We start from the raw sequence: 19,469 nt of genomic DNA, 5'->3' as shown, positions 1-19,469 counted from the left end.
GTATTTCTGGAGGGAAGGGAAGAAATTGCTCCTATATCTGTTTATATAATGAAAACATAGTCTGTAAAGTTTCTCAGTGATATTCCACAGAGAATAAAACAACTCTCAAAAACTCATGAACTCTAGGTTTTTCTACTTACATTATTTTTAACTTAAATTACTTATTTCTACTTGTTTTCTACTCATAGGGCAGTGTTTGTTGGTGCAAACATAAGTACAATTTTACAAAACACATCTATTTTTAAAAAATAATCTATTCATATACTCAGGAAAGGTCTTGCCCTCAAATTATTCTTTTATTATACTGAGATAGGTTTTTTGATATTTTTCTAGCAATATCAACAAAACCATGTCTTTAATGGGGCTAGAGTAAGAAGGTGCTACAAAATTCAGGTTACTCAGGACTGAACACTGCCACAAACTGTAAAAAAAAAATATTGTTTTTTGAGGCATCAAACAACTGAGTAATTCAAATGCAGTATCTGGCAGTCAACAGTGTGTTACTGGGTTTTGAGTGGTTTTGATGATTTCCATCACCCAAGCTAATGCTTTGTGCTTAATTAGCCTTTGAATGTCCATCAGTACTCACGCTATTCTGAACATGAATTTAAATGGAAGCAGGCATGCATCTTTTGCTATTGGGAGATTCAAACAGAACTGACCTTCAACATGGTTCCAGATTGGTATTGGTTATGCATTCTGTATATTTCAATTGTTATCAGACTTTTCATGCTTTTGGCACGTTCAGATTTTCAATCTGTCATAAAAATACATCTCTTAATGATAACAATCGCTTGTATTATCTTAATAAAGATGTGCAAGATAGGGGTTGATCTGGTCAAACGTCACCCTCCATCAGCGTTCAAAATTCCTCCTCCTACTTTTCTTTCATGTGGCACTTTTAATGAGCAATTATTATCTGATAAGTATTAACTTTGCTTATCAACAGACTTCACCACTTGGGAAGAACTGGCCTGGTGTCTTGTAATATATAAGATTTGAAATGCATTAAAAAATGTGACCACAAAGTTTTTCATAAATGACTGGAGAAATAGCATATTTATTAATTTTTCAGGTAGAAAATTTGTATATCATGTTGATATTAAGATCTGAACTCAGTGAGTAAAGATCACTCACAGAGTCAGAATTATACCTAAAGGAACATGAGACACCCTTGAAGTATGTTATTCCCTCTAATATTTAAAATAATACCTTGTTGTTGTTTTTTTTTTTTTTTGTCTCTTTCCCTCAACCTAAAAGCCCTGTAAAGCAACTCAAGGATATAATATAAATTACATCGATTCATCTAAATTCATATTCCCCCTTTTCCACAGTAATATTAATAGAACCTGTTAATGATAGAACCTATTCTATTAATTCATAGACTAGCTAACAGCAGGGTTACATTCCCAGCCTCCTTTGCAACTAGTGTGATCACAGAGCTAACCTTTTGCAAACAGGAGTGTTGTGTGTCGATTTTACGCATTGTCCATAAAATTGTGCATGGTAACTTGTTCACACTCTTTGCATTTCTGTTCTTCTGGCTGGAATAAGGAATGAAGTGACCCTAGAAGCCATCTACTAAAGATGGTAGAGACACTGCTGGTCTGCCCGTAAATGACTATGTGAGAGAACCGCTAGTCCCAACTCCTGTCTTCAATATACTCAGCAGAAGATTAGGTGAGAGAGAATAAATTCCTACAGCTCACAAGCCGCTGCAGTATTGTTGCAGCTTTCGCCATAATATCCTGTTAAATCTAACTAGTGCACAAAGCAAAGCCCGCAATTCTCTCCTTCCATTAACTTAGCAACTTAACATTTCCCAGCCTCAAGAAGCAGTGCCTTGGTGGCTGTTCTTAACAATCAAATCAAAATGTGACTTTTATAATTATAGGTAAAGACTCACCCAGTTCTCCAGCCTCTCCTAAGGATGGCAATACTCCTAAGCAGCAGTATTTCTTTCTCAATGTCTAATCAAAAACTGGTCAGCATCATTTCCACACAAACCCTTCCTGCAGCTGTGCCTGAGCATTCAGCCTCCTGGGGGGCTTGCTAAGTCCAGGGCGTTAATATGATCCATTGAGGTCACCCTTGTGGCCACTTACCAAGTTCAGCAAATTAAATGTGGGACAGCCAGTTAACTTTGAACTTCAGATAAAAAAACAAATACTTCTTTAGCATAAATGTGCCCCATAAACATGAAAAGTTCTTTTACTACTACAACCATGCTCAGACGATCAAGCTCTCAGGAGACACCCAGAGAGTCTAGAAAGAGAAATAGTCAGAAAAAGACCAACCAGCACCATTTGACAAACAAGAGGCTAAAAGTGACTGGAAAACTCTTCTGAGGGCTTTTTACCAACATAAAGCAACAAACATAAAAATGCTTTTCTTAAACCTACTGTTCAAAATGTTTACTTCTTGTCTCCCTTCATATTTCTTTTCCTTTTAAAGTGACTTAACCTTGTTGAGCTTCCATTTCCTTATCTATAAACTGGAATAAATATTATTATCAAATTTCATTCTTTATTATACTATAGTATATACAGTCTTCCCAGGTGGTGCTAGCGGTAAAGAACCCGCCTGCCAATGCAGGGGACTCGGATTCGATCCCTGGGTCAGGAAGATCCCCTGGAGGAGGATGTGGCAACCCACTCCAGTGTTCTTGCTGGAGAATCTCAGGGACAGAGGAACTTGGTGGGCCACGGTCCACAGAGTCATAAAGAGCTGGAAACGACTGAAGCGACTTAGTGCGCGAGCATGCATATGCGTAGAGTCAACCTTAAAATACTGTGAGACAAGACAGACAGCGGCAGCGTGTGCAACTTCCATCTACTTAAAGGGTGTACCTAAGTTGTAAATGAGCTACTGCCAATAAATATGCATTAGTCAAATATTTTCTATAGTAACGAAGTACCAATCATATTAAAAACCAGATTCAACATCTTTCATTTGTCTTTGTGAGACCATCTGTTTTATCCAGGCCAATATCTAATTCAACACAAGTAGATCATAATCTTTCCTTACTTTATTTCTTTCCCACTGTAGTCAATTTGAAGTCATACTCACTTTCCAATATTCAACATAAATTTATAGAACAAACCAGATACCAGGAATCAAGTGTCTTTATGGTGAATTCTGCTTCTACAAGAACACTGAAGTACAATGTTCTTCAAACATTGCACTCTATCAATAAATTTCATTTTGCTTGGAAATGTAGACTTAGACAGAATTATGAATCGGTGACAGCAGGAAGGCTAAAATTTTCCTTTTACCTCCTTGGTTCCTTTAACCGGTTGAGTAGTTAAAATGACACAAGAGATTGGTGGGAGAAAATAAAATTTAATTACATACGTATATACAGGGAATCTGTATAAACATGGGAAAATCCGAAGACAGGCAGAATAAGATATATGTTTCATTTTGGACTAAAGAAAAGAGGTCAGGGGTCTGAGACTTCAAAGAGAAGGGATGCAATTCACAGGAAGATGAAAAAAGAGCAAATGTTGGTAAACAGGTTTCCTGGGCCAGGTAGAAACGGAGGGTGGGACACAGAGAAAGTGTAACAAGCAGGTTTTGCCAGCTTCCTCGCGATCTCACATGCCTAGTTTGTACTGTACTATCTGTCTCTGGTGATATTTCTTTTTCCTGGAATAGGCCCTCTGTCTAAATCCTTTTAGGCAGCTAAGGGAGAGGTGACAAAAATAACTTCCTGAGTCTTCTGTCCCTCCCACGTGCCAATGAACACATTCAGGTGGCCGGCTTTGCTTCCCTCTGGTGAGTGGCCACAGCAGAGCTTATGCAGCGTTGCCCTCTTGCCAAGTTCCTCGTCATTCCAGACGTTCAGTCTTCATGGTCTCTTCCGCTTTCCTACCAACTTGTTTTCTCTGATCACACCCTTGTGATCCATAGCTAATATGAACCGTTTCTCCACTGATTTCAGAACACGCCACAGATGTCTCTCCTGCAGTCCTGGAGTCACACGACATGGCTCGGAGCACGGCTCCCACTGCTCTTCTACTGTCTGCTCAGGGTTTCACACTTTGACAAGGCCCCCCTGCTCCAATATAAGCTTCCCAAACACAGGGAGCAGGGCTTCAGTTCCTCAGTGCCCTTCCCACCAGCCAAATCGTGGCGTCTGGTTTTACCAGACCTGCTTCCAGTTAGTTCTTATTAGTTGAGTGACAGGAAAGATCTTACACTTTCTGGTGGTCAGTGTGTCCAGCTGAGTCAAGGTTGCTGCATTTCCTTGCGTCTCTGCTTGTCCGTAGATCTCCCTCCTCGGATGTCATTCAGAGAGAGATGGCATCCCAACACCTTGTTGTCCTTGATGTTTAGTTGCTCAGTCATGTCCGACTCTTTGTGACCCCACAGGGCACGTTGGGCTCCCCTGTCCTCCACTCTCTCCTGGAGTTTGCTCAACTTCATGACCATTGAGTCAGTGATGCCATCCAACCATCTCATCCTCTGCTGCCCTCTTCTCCTTTTGCCTTCAATCTTTCCTAGCATCAGGATCTTTTCCAATGAGTTGGCTCTTCCTATCAGGTGGCCAAAGTATTGGAGCTTCAGCCTCAGAAACTTTAATACTGAAGCTAAAATCCCAACACCTAACTTTTAGAATTACTGGCCTCATCCCATGCTTAGTCAAGTGCGACATTTGAAAGGTCTTGACAAGCTCTTGATGTATTTTCAAGGAGTTGGACACAGTACCAAAGTTTAAGTGTTCTTTGTTAATGGTGCCAACTTGCTAAGGGTTGGTAACTCCAAAGTGGTCCATACTGTTTAAAAATAAAAACAGTCACCTGTGGAGCCATTCAAAGAAAGCCGCACAGGCCTGCCTTTGGAAATAAGGCTGTTTGTTCAACTCAGTCAGCTACTTTTCATATTTTGTTTTCTGAACTATGGAAGTATGTAAACTAGTTTTACTGCTACTAAGGGTCAGGTAATAGATGGAGGAACTAGAGAAATAAAGATACCAGACAGTTCATATCCTCCAGGAGTTCATGGTCTATTTCTGATATGGATATGGGGGAGAGAAACAGACAAGTATGATTCTTCAAGGGTTGAAGAATGGACAAAGGAAACCACTGAAATAGAGCAGGAGGAAAATCCAACCCAGACTCATGATGACAGGTGTAAGAACTGAAGGCTTTGTAGAAGAGGCCAAAGATGATACTTCAAGAATAAGGACGATTCACTTGGGTAAAGAGGAGCTAAGTGGATAGTCTGCGTTTTTTTCCTCCAAGAATAGAAAGTACGGAGTATGTGAAAATACAGAGGATGTGAAGAATGAGACAGCTGAGGGACTGCAAGTGGTCCAGTGTGGCTGGGGTCACAGAAAGGAGGAGCATGTGCTGTAGGTCAAAGGTTAGAGATATGAAGTCGAAACCATGAAGGGCTTTCTATGCTCTGTTGAGGAACTGCAAAGTGTAATCACGTGGGTGGCATTATACTGATCATCAATGAATTAAATGAGTGACCATAATGTTTTCAGTGATTTAAAATCTTTAAACAATTTCACAAAATATTCAATATGTATTTGGTTTTCTAAATTATTTATGTATTTATATTAAAATGATAGGGGTCCTCCTAGAGTAATGAAAATAAAAACAAAAGTAAGCTAATGGGACCTAATTAAACTTAAAAGCTTTTGTACAGCAAGGGAAACCATAAACAGGATGAAGACAACCCTCAGAGTGGGAAAAAACAATGGCAAACAAAGCAACTGACAAAGGATTAATCTCCAAAATATGGAAGCAGCACTTGCAGCTCAATATCAGAAAAGCAAGCAGCCCAATCAGAGGACAGGCAGACGGCCTCAGGAGCCCTTTCTCCAGAGAAGACACAGGTGGCCAATGAAAAGGCGCTGAACACTGCTTAGTATCCGAGAAATGCAGATCAAAACCACAATGAGGTACCACCTCACACCAGTCAGAATGGCCATCATCAAAAAATCTACAAACCATAAATGCTGGAAAGGATATTGAGAAAACGGAGCCCTCCTCTACTGTTGGTCAACTGTAGCTTGATGCGGTCATCGTGGAGAACAGTATGGAGACTCATTAACAAAAGAGAAGCAAAACTACTATCTGACCCAGCAATCTCATTTCTGGGCGTCTACCTGGAGAAAACCACAATTGAAAAAGACACACATACCCCAATTTCACGCAGTGCTGTTTACAATAGCCAAGACATGGAAGCAACTTCAATGTCCATCAACAGATGAATGGATGAAGAAGCTGTGGTACATAAATACGATGGAATATCATTCAGCCATAAAAAGGAACAAATTTGAGTCAGTTGAACTGAGATGGATGATCCTAGAGCCTGTTATACAGAGTGAACTATGTCATTAAGAGAAAAACAAATATCATATATTAACACGTATGTGGAATCTAGAAAAATGGTGCTGATGAACCTATTTGCAGGGCAGGACTAGAGTTGCAGACATAGAAAACAGACTTGAGGACACAGCTGGGGAAGGAGAGGAGGGGGTGAATTGAGACAGTAGCGGCAAAGCCTGTCCATCACCATACGTGAGACAGACGGCTCGTGGGGAGCGGCTGCATAGCACAGGGAGCGGTGTGACGACAGAGGGGTGGGATGTGGGGGGTGCAAGAGAGGTTCAAGAGAGGGCATGCATGCATATTTATGGATGATTCATGCTGCTGTATGGCAGAAACCAACACAACATTGTAAAGCAATTATCCTCCAGTTAAAAATAAATTAAAAAAAACAATGGGGGTAACAGGAGTAAAGATCATGCCAACGGCATATGCTAAATGCATGAATTGAAATGCAAACTATAAGCCACATAAATAATGCCATTTTTACTTAGAGAACATAATTTTTTTTATACTGCAAGAAAATATACTTGAAAAGTGGGCTGAGAATGACACAGTAGAGTTCTCATTTGGGTAAGAGACAAATGGAAAAAAACCCCAACTCATTATTTTGCAATAAGTTTCTAAATCAAGAACTCACCATTTTCTTCTGGTTTTCTAACTTTAGTAACATTCCATTCTTAATTTTCTTGCCTTGTTCAAAACAAGCACTGTTGTTTCATATTTTATGAGCACGTGTTCCTTCTCATGTCTATTTACAGTAATCTGGGAGGCCCAGGCAGCATCCTTCTCGGATGTGTGCTAAGATAAGTTTCCTAAAAATGTGCCATCTCACAAACGTTTCAGATTTTAAAATAATTCAGGTACATTGTAAAATAAGTTTTGTATGTGTCTGGCAAATACAACTCTATTTTTCATATATATCTAACATCTTTAAAGAAAGGAATAAGGAACAAGAATACAATATTAATAACATTATGTCTGAATTACTCTATTAAATGACTGTATAGTATTTAAAAAATTCAGAAACCCATATGCACTTAGAGCCTTCTCACAATGGCTATTAGTCTAAAAAATATGAGCATGAAAAATCACATTCCAAGTGGAGTATAACTACCAATATTTGCTATAAGGATAATGTAATTAAAAAATGAAACTTTAAAAATGTTAAATTAATGTTAATATATTAATACTTTTTGGCCAAAAATCTATTCCTTAAAATATTTCTAACCACAGGAGTAGGGTCTTCTGCATTAGATGCTCTTTTGCTTGGAAGGTTCACCAACACATACATTTGTTCCTTGCTTCTCTTCTGTCTTTCCGTAAATGTAATTTCTCAAGTCACTTTCCTGACCACTTCACTTAAAATTGCAACCTATTCCTTCCCCATTCTGTGATTTACTTTTCTTCATGCAATTCACCACTTCTGATATGCTATTATTATAGTTGTTTTCTCTCTGGTCTCCTATTAGAATATACAGGATCTCTATTTGTTTTGCTGCTCTATCAACTTCTAAAACAGTACATGGCAAACAGTAAGCATTCAATATAGATTTATGTAGTTAGTGACTAAGTATATTTTTCACAGAGATGTTCAATGCAGTATTTTATTTGAGGGGGAAAAAATAAAAATTTTCCTAAATGTGTAACAAATAAGACATGATTATGAATACAGACTAGCTCATTTACATGATGGAATATCATGCAACTATTCAATGTTTATAAATACTCATAAAAACACAGAGAAACATGTATATTAAAATGTGACTTAAAAAGGAGGCACAAAATTTTGTGTAAACTATGATTATAACCACGTGAAAAGGAGAGAGAGCAGCAACCAGAAATATTTAATGTTGGAATGGCTGTACTGGAATGGGTGTGTCTGAAGACCATTTGTCTTTCTCCACTATTCCTATTTTAAAGTTTATATAATTAGCACAATATATCTGAAGAGGAGAAAGTAAACTAATCAAAAGAAAAGGTCTTGAGAGTGCAGTGTTTTGGTTTGTTAGAACACTGTCATTGAGGGTGATTTTGTTCATAGCAAAGAATGGTGAAACTATTTCCAAAAAAACCTAGCTAATAGGAAATGATGGTGAATAAAGTACTTTTAATAATCAAACGTAAACCTATTATTCTAGCCTAAGGAAAATGAGAATTGCTATTTTTGAATGAATCAAATGAGGAGACATTTTGCTGTGTAGTTTCACGTGAGTAAGAAAACCACAATGATCACCATCAGTAGCTGATTTATCTCAGCGCCTCACCTCCCATGGGACACGGAACATCTAAAGAAGCAATAGTGAAAACATAGTTTATTTGCAAAACACAGGCAAGGTTAGTTTGTCAGCTTAATCAGGTGCCTTTAAGCCAACTTATTTTGGAACTCCTAATAACAATGATGAAATTGACACTGTCTCCCCCCCACCCCCCTGCCCCACCCAAGGCATTCTGACATATAAAATCTCTCCACCTCTAAGATAAGACACAGGATATGGTACATCTCTTTGGGAATATGAAGGGGCAGGGTAATTTTCTTTTTTTGGTTTAATTATTGCCATGTTCTCAGGCTTAGACTTATTCAGCAGGAAATGGCTGGTAAGCAGCCAAATGGGCACTGATTCATTTCCAGCCAATGGTTAATTTTCAGTGCAATACACTTCATTTATCTAATATTCCAAATATGTTACCTGTGAATGTAGGCACTGGGAATACTCTGGTAGTTGGGTTAACATGTCTTCATGAGACAAGGGTGAAATCTGAGCCCTGCTACGAATGGCATCTTGAGTTGCTCTTAGTAAGAGACCCTGTGACTCCATTCAAGATCAGTGTGAATGGCCAAATGGAGTAATTCAGGCTACTTATGGCTTTGGCTTGTGGGGCTGTAGTTGTGCAGACATGGGGATGTAGGGCTGTGTGGACTTCCATGGCCACCCTATATTTAAAAGGCAGAAAGAAATTGACAGGAAGAATGGGTCCAATGGGGGAGAGAGGATAGGAGGGAAGGACTCAGACACTAAGAGACAGAAAGATGCTAACTAACCAATGCTTCTGAATGTGCAGTCTGGGAATACCAGGATGCCCAAATCATTCAGTGGCAGAATTTAGTGGAATTCCATCATCAACATGAAATTTCAACTTTATTTACTCTTCAAAGTCTTTCCCTCCACTATCGAAGTCTATATCTTCAATTTAAGTCATTTAACTAAGGGGGGAAATAGCACCTTTGCACTTTTCAGGAAAACTATTATAAGTTGGGGTTAGTTGTACAATGAAATGGCAATAAAATGTCTATATACTTTCAAACTCCACTGAGATTTATTTATTTTGCCCTAACAGAAAAGACTCCAATACTTTGGCTACCTGATGTGAAACCATTCAATATCACAGTAATCCAAGTCTATCCCCCAACCAGTAACGCTGAAGAAGCTGAAGTTGAACAGTTCTATGAAGACCTCCAAGACCTTTTAGAACTAACACCCAAAAAAGATGTCCTTTTCATTACAGGGGACTGGAATGCAAAAGTAGGAAGTCAAGAAACACCTGGAGTAACAGGCAAATTTGGCCTTGGAATACGGAATGAAGCAGGGCGAAGACTAATAGAGTTTTGCCAAGAAAATGCACTGGTCATAGCAAACACCCTCTTCCAACAACACAAGAGAAGACTCTATACATGGACATCACCAGATGGTCAACACCGAAATCAGATTGATTATATTCTTTGCAGCCAAAGATGGAGAAGTTCTATACAGTCAGCAAAAACAAGACCAGGAGCTGACTATGGCTCAGACCATGAACTCCTTATTGCCAAATTCAGACTTAAACTGAAGAAAGTAGGGAAAACCACTAGACCATTCAGGTATGACCTCAATCAAATCCCTTATGACTATACAGTGGAAGTGAGAAATAGATTTAAGGGACTAGATCTGATAGATAGAGTGCCTGAGGAACTATGGAATGAGGTTCATGACATTGTACAGGAGACAGGGATCAAGACCATCCCCATGGAAAATAAATGCCAAAAAGCAAAATGGCTGTCTGGGAGGCCTTACAAATAGCTGTGAAAAGAAGAGAAGCAAAAAGCAAAGGAGAAAAGGAAAGATATAAACATCTGAATGCAGAGTTCCAAAGAATAGCAAGAAGAGATAAGAAAGCCTTCTTCAGCGATCAATGCAAAGAAATAGAGGAAAACAACAGAATGGGAAAGACTAGGGATCTCTTCAAGAAAATTTGAGATACCAAAGGAACATTTCATGCAAAGATGGGCTCAATAAAGGACAGAAATGGTATGGACCTAACAGAAGCAGAAGATATTAAGAAGAGATGGCAAGAATACACAGAAGAACCATACAAAAAAGATCTTCATCACCCAGATAATCACAATGCTGTGATCACTGAGCTAGAGCCAGACATCCTGGAATGTGAGGTCAAGTGGGCCTTAGAAAGCATCACTATGAACAAAGCTAGTGGAGGTGATGGAATTCCAGTTGAGCTAGTCCAAATCCTGAAAGATGATGCTGTGAAAGTGCTGCACTCAATATGCCAGCAAATTTGGAAAACTCAGCAGTGGCCACAGGACTGGACAAGGGCAGTTTTCATTCCAATCTCAAAGAAAGGCAATGCCAAAGAATGCTTAAACTACCGCACAATTGCACTCATCTCACACGCTAGTAAAGTAATGCTCAAAATTCTCCAAGGCAGGATTCAGCTATATGTGAACCGTGAACTTCCTGATGTTCAAGCTGGTTTTAGAAAAGACAGAGGAACCAGAGATCAAATTGCCAACATCTGCTGGATCATAGACAAGCAAGAGAGTTCCAGAAAAACATCTATTTCTGCTTTATTGACTATGCCAAAGCCTTTGACTGTGTGGATCACAATCAACTGTGGAAAATTCTGAAAGAGATGGGAATACCAGACCACCTGATCTGCCTCTTGAGAAATTTGTGTGCAGGTCAGGAAGCAACAGTTAGAACTGGACATGGAACAACAGACTGGTTCCAAATAGGAAAAGGAGTACATCAAGGCTGTATATTTTCACCCTGTTTATTTAACTTATATGCAGAGTACATCATGAGAAATGCTGGACTGGAAGAAAAACAAGCTGGAATCAAGATTGCTGGCAGAAAAAAAAAAAAAGGATTGCTGGGAGAAATATCAATAACCTCAGATATGCAGATAACACCACCCTTATGGCAGAAAGTGAAGAGGAACTCAAAAGCCTCTTGATGAAAGTGAAAGAGGAGAGTGAAAAATTTGGCTTAAAGCTCAACATTCAGAAAACGAAGATCATGGCATCGGGTCCCATCACTTCATGGGAAATAGATGGGGAAACAGTGGAAACAGTGTCAGACTTTATTTTTCTGGGCTCCAAAATCACTACAGATGGTGACTGCAGCCATGAAATTAAAAGACGCTTACTCCTTGGAAGGAAAGTTATGACCAACCTAGATAGCATATTCAAAAGCAGAGACATTACTTTGCCAACAAAGGTCAGTCTAGTCAAGGCTATGGCTTTTCCAGTGGTCATGTATGGATGTGAGAGTTGGACTCTGAAGAAGGCTGAGTGCCGAAGAATTGATGCTTTTGAACTGTGGTGTTGGAGAAGACTCTTGAGAGTCCCTTGGACTGCAAGGAGATCCAACCAGTCCATTCTGAAGGAGATCAGCCCTGGGATTTCTTTGGAAGGAATGATGCTAAAGCTGAAACTCCAGTACTTTGCCACCTCATGCGAAGAGTTGACTCATTGGAAAAGAGTCTGATGCTGGGAGGGGCTGGGGGCAAGAGGAGAAGGGGACGACAGAGGATGAGATGGCTGTATAGCATCACTGACTTGATGGACGTGTCTGAGTGAACTCCGGGAGTTGGTGATGGACAGGGAGGCCTGGCGTGCTGCGATTCATGGGGTCGCAAAGAGTCGGACACGACTGAGCGACTGATCTGATCTGATGTGAAGAACTGACTCATTGGAAAAGACCCTGATGCTGGGAAAGATTGTAGGCAGGAAGAGAAAGGGATTACAGAGGATGAGATGGTTGGATGGCATCACTGACTTGAAGGACATGAGTCTGAGCAAGCTCCGGGAGTTGGTGATGGACAGGGAGGCCTGGCGTGCTGCAGTCCATAGGGTCACAAAGAGTCGGACACAACTGAGCAACTGAACTGAACTGAACAGAAAAAGGCACTCAAGAATCCTGAAACAATTAAATCTGTTGAGGCTTGAGTTTCTACTGGAGAGGAGTGAACGGGAGTTGAATGGGATAAGAACATTATTCCTTGGTTCCACATTAAATGGAAAAAGGCATATTTATACAGATTGTGCATATGAAGAGGTGATCGGGGAGAAGTTTCACAAAGCAAACATGTATTTAGAAGTACTATTAGAAGTTGAACACAGATCCAATAAAACTCTGAAGTTGCTGAATAGACAAGTTTGTTCCTCTAAAGCTGGTGATTAAGGCTTTAGCTAAGGTCTTCCTTCCTGACCGCAGTACTGGAAGCCCAGCTTCCGCTCTCAAGCCTCGTAAGAGCTGGGCAGAAGAAAGGAAGAGGAGCTGAAATGCGGATCATCTCAATTCCTTGTTCCTAGAAGGGCTGATGAAAGATTGGGAAAAGACAGGGGAGTCATCACCTCTAATGTTGTTGGGAAATCATTCAATTCATGCCAGGCCACGGCACTGCAGATTAAAGATGCTTGATTTAGGTAGACATACATGACTGAGCGACTTCACTTTGACTTTTCACTTTCATGCACTGGAGAAGGAAATGGCAACCCACTCCAGTGTTCTTGCCTGGAGAATCCCAGGGACAGGGGAGCCTGGTGGCTGCCGTCTCTGGGGTGGCACAGAGTTGGACACGACTGAAGCGACAGCAGGAGCAGCAGGGTGACAGTATTTGAGATCTGCTCTTAGTTCTTCTAAAGGGTGCTGAGCCCAGTCTCCAGGAGGAGCTGGCACCCCTCAGTGGTAAATGATTCCCAGGCACCTGTGCTCCTGAAAGCTAAGGATGTGGAATATTCTGGTCTATTTTATTCTTACGACCAACTGGATTTTCAGTGTGTATTAAAGAGTGCTGATTTTCTGAAAATAATGGATATTAAAATAAACCAAGGAAGTACGGGCTTGGTAGTACTCATCAGTACTGACTCAGTGTGATGAGTTTATTTCCTGATATAATTGACTAAATCCTCATAATGATGCTGCTGTTTTTTCCAACTTACCAGTGAGTTTTAGTTCTAGCTTCGTCAGTAATTAGCTAGATCTTGGAAAACTTGCTTACTCTTTCTCCCCTTTCCTTCTTACATAAAAACAGACCTGCCTAAATTATGTCACAAAGTAATAATTAAAATTAAATTACATGAAGAAATAGAGTCCGAGACAGCAAAATTTGATGACATGTAGGTGAACAGAACTTGTGGCTAACAAGTACTGCAGACTAAAGGAGAAAGAAATGAAATAATCAGAAATTATGAAAATACAGATGTATATTCATAGGAAATACTGCATTTACAGGAACTCTGTTCTTTTGGTTGGGGTATGGGGTGCAATCATTTGAAGATAATAAATTGTGATGTAAAAGCACTAAGCAAATACCATGATGGTAGCGAAGACTAATGTATTAAAGTCAAAGCCATATATTTCTAAAATAGTATCTATGTATGACACTGTCCCCTCTGAGAACCAATGAACTAGAACTACCTAAATCCACACAGAGTGTAATCTTAAAAATATAACATTGAGGGAAAAAATGTCATTCTGATACGCATGGGGTGCTTGGCATTGACATAATGACTGGGGAGGCTTGCTGCTGGGCAGTGGGTAAAAATGCTGGCTGTCCAGACCTAGAGGAGCCCACACGGTTGGGACGGCTCGTTACCTCACAGGACACCCAGCTTCCTTTTATGACAAAGTTAAATGCAGGGTGAACAGGAAGTACAATTGCATACCCCATCTACTTTGACCTGTAGCTTTCTGAGGACTTCTTAGGGAGATCAACTTGATCAGAGTTATAGATTTATGGTGTAGCCTATGCTTCTAAGTCTTTGTGGTTATAACTGCAGGTAAGAAGTACATGCAAATCACTTCCTAGATAGGCTCATGGTAAAATGACAGGTCAGAAGAAAGACCATTCTATTTTTGGAAACAGATATTGCCCAGTACATGGTAATAGCATAGTGGTGAATAGCATAGTAATTAATTTTTTATTTTTGGGGTGATAGATCTATCAGTGATGGAATGTCTAATTGATAGTGGTTCCAGTAACAGGAGCATTACAGTAAATTCCCCCCATTCAAACCTACAAGTTGCTCACTTTCGAAGATGCAAACATGTGTTCACACGTCAGATCACATAAGTTAGGGCACGTGTCTGGAGAAGGCGATGGCACCCCATTCCAGTACTCTTGCCTGGAAAATCCCATGGGCGGAGGAGCCTGGTGGGCTGCAGTCCATGGGGTCACTAAGAGTCAGACAGGACTGAGCGACTTCACTTTCACTTTCATGCATTGGAGAAGGAAATGGCAACCCACTCCAGGGTTCTTGCCTGGAGAATCCCAGGGACGGGGGAGCCTGGTGGGCTGCCGTCTATGGGGTCGCACAGAGTCGGACATGACGGAAGTGACTTAGCAGCAGCAGTAGCAGCAGGGCACGAGTCTGGCATACACCGCCACGTGCAGGCACAAACGTGCGTTCACACGTCAGATCACGTAAGTGAGGGCACATGCCTGGCACACACGGCCTCCTCTGCAAGCGGCTGTGCTTCTGTATATTTCACTGTATTGTGCTGTGTCGTATGCAGTAGTTCAGCGTCTTTATTTCAAGGACAGGTGTCTGGAAGGGGTGTAAAAGCAGCAGGGATGAGCTGGGGTCTCCTGTTGCTGATGGTCCTTCAGCTCTACCCACTCCCACCTCCTCTTCCTCCCCTGGGCGGTAACACTTCCTGCCTGTTCACTCCATGCCAGCCCCTGTGTGCCACCCTGCTGCACTTCCTACTATACTGTAAGATCAAAAATGTTTTCTATTTTTTGCATTTTTAATGTATTATTTGTGTGAAAAATATTATAAACCTATTACAATGCAGTACTATGTACCCAATTGTGTTAGTTGAGTATCTAGGCTAACTTTGTTGAATTTATGAAAAAATTGGACTTAACGAAAGTGCTCTCAGAAGGAAAATCATTTATATGTAGGGGACTTAACTGTATTAGATGACCTAGCAAAGAGTCTAGAGGCGCAAAATTTCAACTTCCTATTCTGTTAGCATCACCGTCTTTCCTATGTCTCTCCTGATAATTAAGGTCAGCAGTAGTCCCACACAAATCCTTCCATCCACACATCCCCAGGGGAAAGGAAGAAACAGGCCCTAGAATGTTTTCCCCTCATACGTCTCTCTTCTTCAGGGGAAACGGGATTTCTAAGAAGCCCACAGAAATAACCTCTTTCCATCCCACAGGACAGAACTGACCACATAGTCACCCTTGCTCCTGAAATGGCTACGGGAAAGGGAATTGCCGCCGCTCAGAATGCTTGTCATTAATCCCTGGGCCTGGGCGTATTGCTGCCTGCACAAAACTGGGTTCTCTGGGTTGTTAGGAAACTGGGAAGTGACTGTTGGGTCTCTGGGTATACTGCAGTTTCTACAACCAAGATCTCATAGAGTCAAACTATTAATTTCAGCATTCATGGAAAAAAGAGAAAGAAGCTGGCATTCTTTCTCTCATTTTCTGCCTCATTGTTATTAACAAAGGGAAACAAGTTGGGTGGAATTTTTCGGAAAATGGAGCCAAGATTATAAACTCTTAGGAAACTCGACCTAAACAACCAGGAGACCTGCGTCTGCCACAGTAGCTGTGGGGCCTCGGGCGCTCATCTACAAGGGAAGACGGAATTAGATTCATTAACTGTAGGTCACTTCTCATTTTAAGTTTCTGTAAGGCTTTATATCAGCAACTAAGTTATGCATGAAGGTTTTCAAACTAAAGGTAATTTTGTAACCACTTTGTGACTGACCCCAAACCTTGTGCCCTATTGATTCTAAAGAATCAGTGTGTCTTCAGTTCAGTTCAGTTCAGTCGTGCCCGACTCTTTGCGACCCCATGGACTGCAGCACGCCAGGCCTCCCTGTCCATCACCAACTTCCGGAGTTCACTCAAACTCATGTCCATCGAGTCGGTGATGCCATCCAACCATCTCATCCTCTGTCGTCCCCTTCTCCTCCCACCCCCAATCCCTCCCAGCATCAGAGTCTTTTCCAATGAGTCAGCTCTTCTTATCAGGTGGCCATAGTACTGGAGTTTCAGCTTCAACATCAGTCCCTCCAAAGAACACTCAGGACTGATCTCCTTTAGGATGGACTGGTTGGATCTCCTTGCAGTCCAAGGGACTCTCAAGAGTCTTCTCCAACACCACAGTTCAAAAGCATCAATTCTTCAGCACTCAGCCTTCTTCACAGTCCAACTCTCACATCCATACATGACCACTGGAAAAACCCTAGCCCTGACTAGACGGACCTTTGTTGGCAAAGTAATGTCTCTGCTTTTCAATATGCTGTCAAGGTTGGTCATAACTTTCCTTCCAAGTAGCAAGCATCTTTTAATTTTACGGCTGCAATCACCATCTGCAGTGATTTTGGAGCCCCCCAAAATAAAATCAGCCACTATTTCTACTGTTTCCCCATCTATTTGCCATGAAGTGATGGGACTGGATGCCATGATCTTAGTTTTCTGAATGTTGAGCTTTAAGCCAACTTTTTCACTCTCCTTTTTCACTTTCATCAAGAGTCTCTTTAGTTCTTCTTCACTTTCTGCCATAAGGCTGTCTTACAAACAATTTATTTGAAGATGAAGAGAATAGATAGGAGAGATTCAGGCTCATAATTCACATTTATATTCTGACAAGCATAATCACACTCAGATACTTTGTTTATGGTGACTGTATCAGGGAAAAATATTTTTGAGTCAGATTTCCCAAAAGAGGGTTACTGAGTGGTCAGAGAACAATTAGCTAAGAGATAAAAATAATTTTAGGAGATGATGGATTAATAACAGTTGAACAGATTTCTTTACACTGAATTTCTCAGAGAATTTATAATGCTAAAGTACACTGTGAATCTCCAAAAGAGATATATCACCTCCCAACTTTCATTTTGATTATACAGTGATATTTATTTTTCATGGAACATTAAATTTTTCCCCATTCAGCAAATAATCTCACGTGTATATAGTGGTAAAAATAAAAAAAAATCTTGAAAAACATCATTGTTTTTGCTATATGAAAATCTTTCCAAATCTCTTGCTGAACTACTTTTGAACAATTCTGACCCATTGATTAAAGATGCCAATGTAATACACTGATCTATAGATAGAATATAACAATATATGAAATACACTTGTGAGAGTTATTGCGCTCACCACTTTGTGTGCGTGCATGCTCGGTCACTCAGTCGTGTCCAGCTCTTTGCGACCCCATGGACTGTAGCCCACCAGGCACCTCTGTCCACGGAATTTTCCGGACCAGAGTACTGAGTGGATTGCCATGCACTCCTCCAGGGGATCTTCCTAACCCAGGGATGGAATCCAGGTCTCCTGCATTGCAGGCAGATTACTGCTGAGCCACCAGGGAAGCTCACATACCACTTTATTTAGTATTAAACAATATAAACACTGCCTTCATATTATAAAAATATATTATTATAGGCAGCACACTTTTTATTCCTTGTATTTTGACTGAGTTCTCAATGATCATTTTTAGGCCACCTTTGTGAAATATTTAGAATAAAGGTTCTGGAGGAATGTTTAATAAATGGTAAACTATTTTTCCAGATATTTTATTATAAAATATAGATGAGTTTAAGCTCATTTAAAAGAAGAAAGAGCAGGAGTATAACAGTAGGGAAAGAGCAGAGATGTTTTTAGTGCTTATAAAAATAAGCCAGTCAACTAGGGATTCCAGGCAGAAGTCACACTAAAGCTGTTGGCGAGTCCCAGATTATGAAGTCTGTGCTCACTTCAGCAGGACATATACCGAACTATAACATCGTCTTTGTGGAAGCTAAACTGCATAAAAACAGGAGTGGGTTTCCACTCTTTTCTCATGCAACTAGCAAGAGACAGGTATTGTTTACCTAGAAAAAGCTCTTGCTGTCTGGAACATTGTAGAATTGGTGGTAAGAAAGAACAGCAGAAGGTTTAAGGGCAGCTATCAGAGGGGTAAGCCGCACTCCATGAGTTTAGTAGAGGAAAGCAGACTTGGAAAAAGAGAAAAAATAACATATCTTTCTCACAAGTGTGGGCTTTCCTGAGCATAATCAAGATACCATCTATCGATGAGCATGGAGGAGCAGAAATGGCTTCCAAGCCTAGAGATGCCCAATATCTAAGAACCAGGAAGAGAGGGAAATAAAGGTCAAGGTACAGCCTTGTCTCTATAACAGAGTTGAAAAAGAACTAATAAATATTCATTAAGCAGATACTCAGGCTTAGATATGTTGAATGATCACCCAAGTTCATGAGCACTTTGACATGATCGTGAGGAGGCTTTTTAGAGTCCTGATTTACATTTTTCTTGGGTGGGTGGCAGAAAGCATCACAGATTAGCAAAGTAAAAGGATATAAAACTAATGCACTGGCATATGGGCACACCCCACTTGTCTACAATTTTCATCTTTTTCTTTTGTTTTTTAATTGTGGTAAATTGACATATACCATTGTATTGGATATTTGTATATACTGTGAAATGATCACAACAGGTCTAGTTATCATTAGTCCTTGGTACAAAGTCCCATAATTGTTGTTCCTTGTGATGAGACTTTTTAAGATTTGCTCTCTCAGCACATTCAAATATACAATAGAGTATTATTGACTGTAGTTACCATGCTATGCATTGTATCCCTGTGACTTTTTAATTTTATAACTGAAAGTGTGCACCTTTTGGCCCTGTTCACATATTTTGCCCACCTCCCAACACCCCCGTTCTCAAGCAGGGGTCTGCAGCCCCGAGCCCCTGGACTGTTCCCTGCCTGCAGCGTGTTAGGAACCAGGCCACAGAGCAGGAGGTGAGCACCGGGTGACTGGGCAAAGCCCCATCTGCCGCTCCACACGGCTCACATTACCCCCCGCACCATCCCCCTA

The 19,469-nt window shown here is 40.6% G+C and overlaps 1 protein-coding gene across 1 annotated transcript in view; it reads right to left on the bottom strand.

The window, feature by feature from the left end:
- Positions 1–19,469, bottom strand: part of KCNH8 (potassium voltage-gated channel subfamily H member 8) — a 482,250-nt gene that overhangs the window by 178,278 nt on the left and 284,503 nt on the right. The gene's annotated exons all lie outside the window — the stretch shown is intronic.

Source organism: Bubalus bubalis, chromosome 1 (genome assembly GCF_019923935.1).
Source record: "Bubalus bubalis isolate 160015118507 breed Murrah chromosome 1, NDDB_SH_1, whole genome shotgun sequence".
NCBI lineage: Eukaryota > Metazoa > Chordata > Mammalia > Artiodactyla > Bovidae > Bubalus > Bubalus bubalis.
The sequence above is the reverse complement of the archived record's forward strand: the minus strand, read 5'-3'. Positions and strand labels throughout refer to the sequence as shown.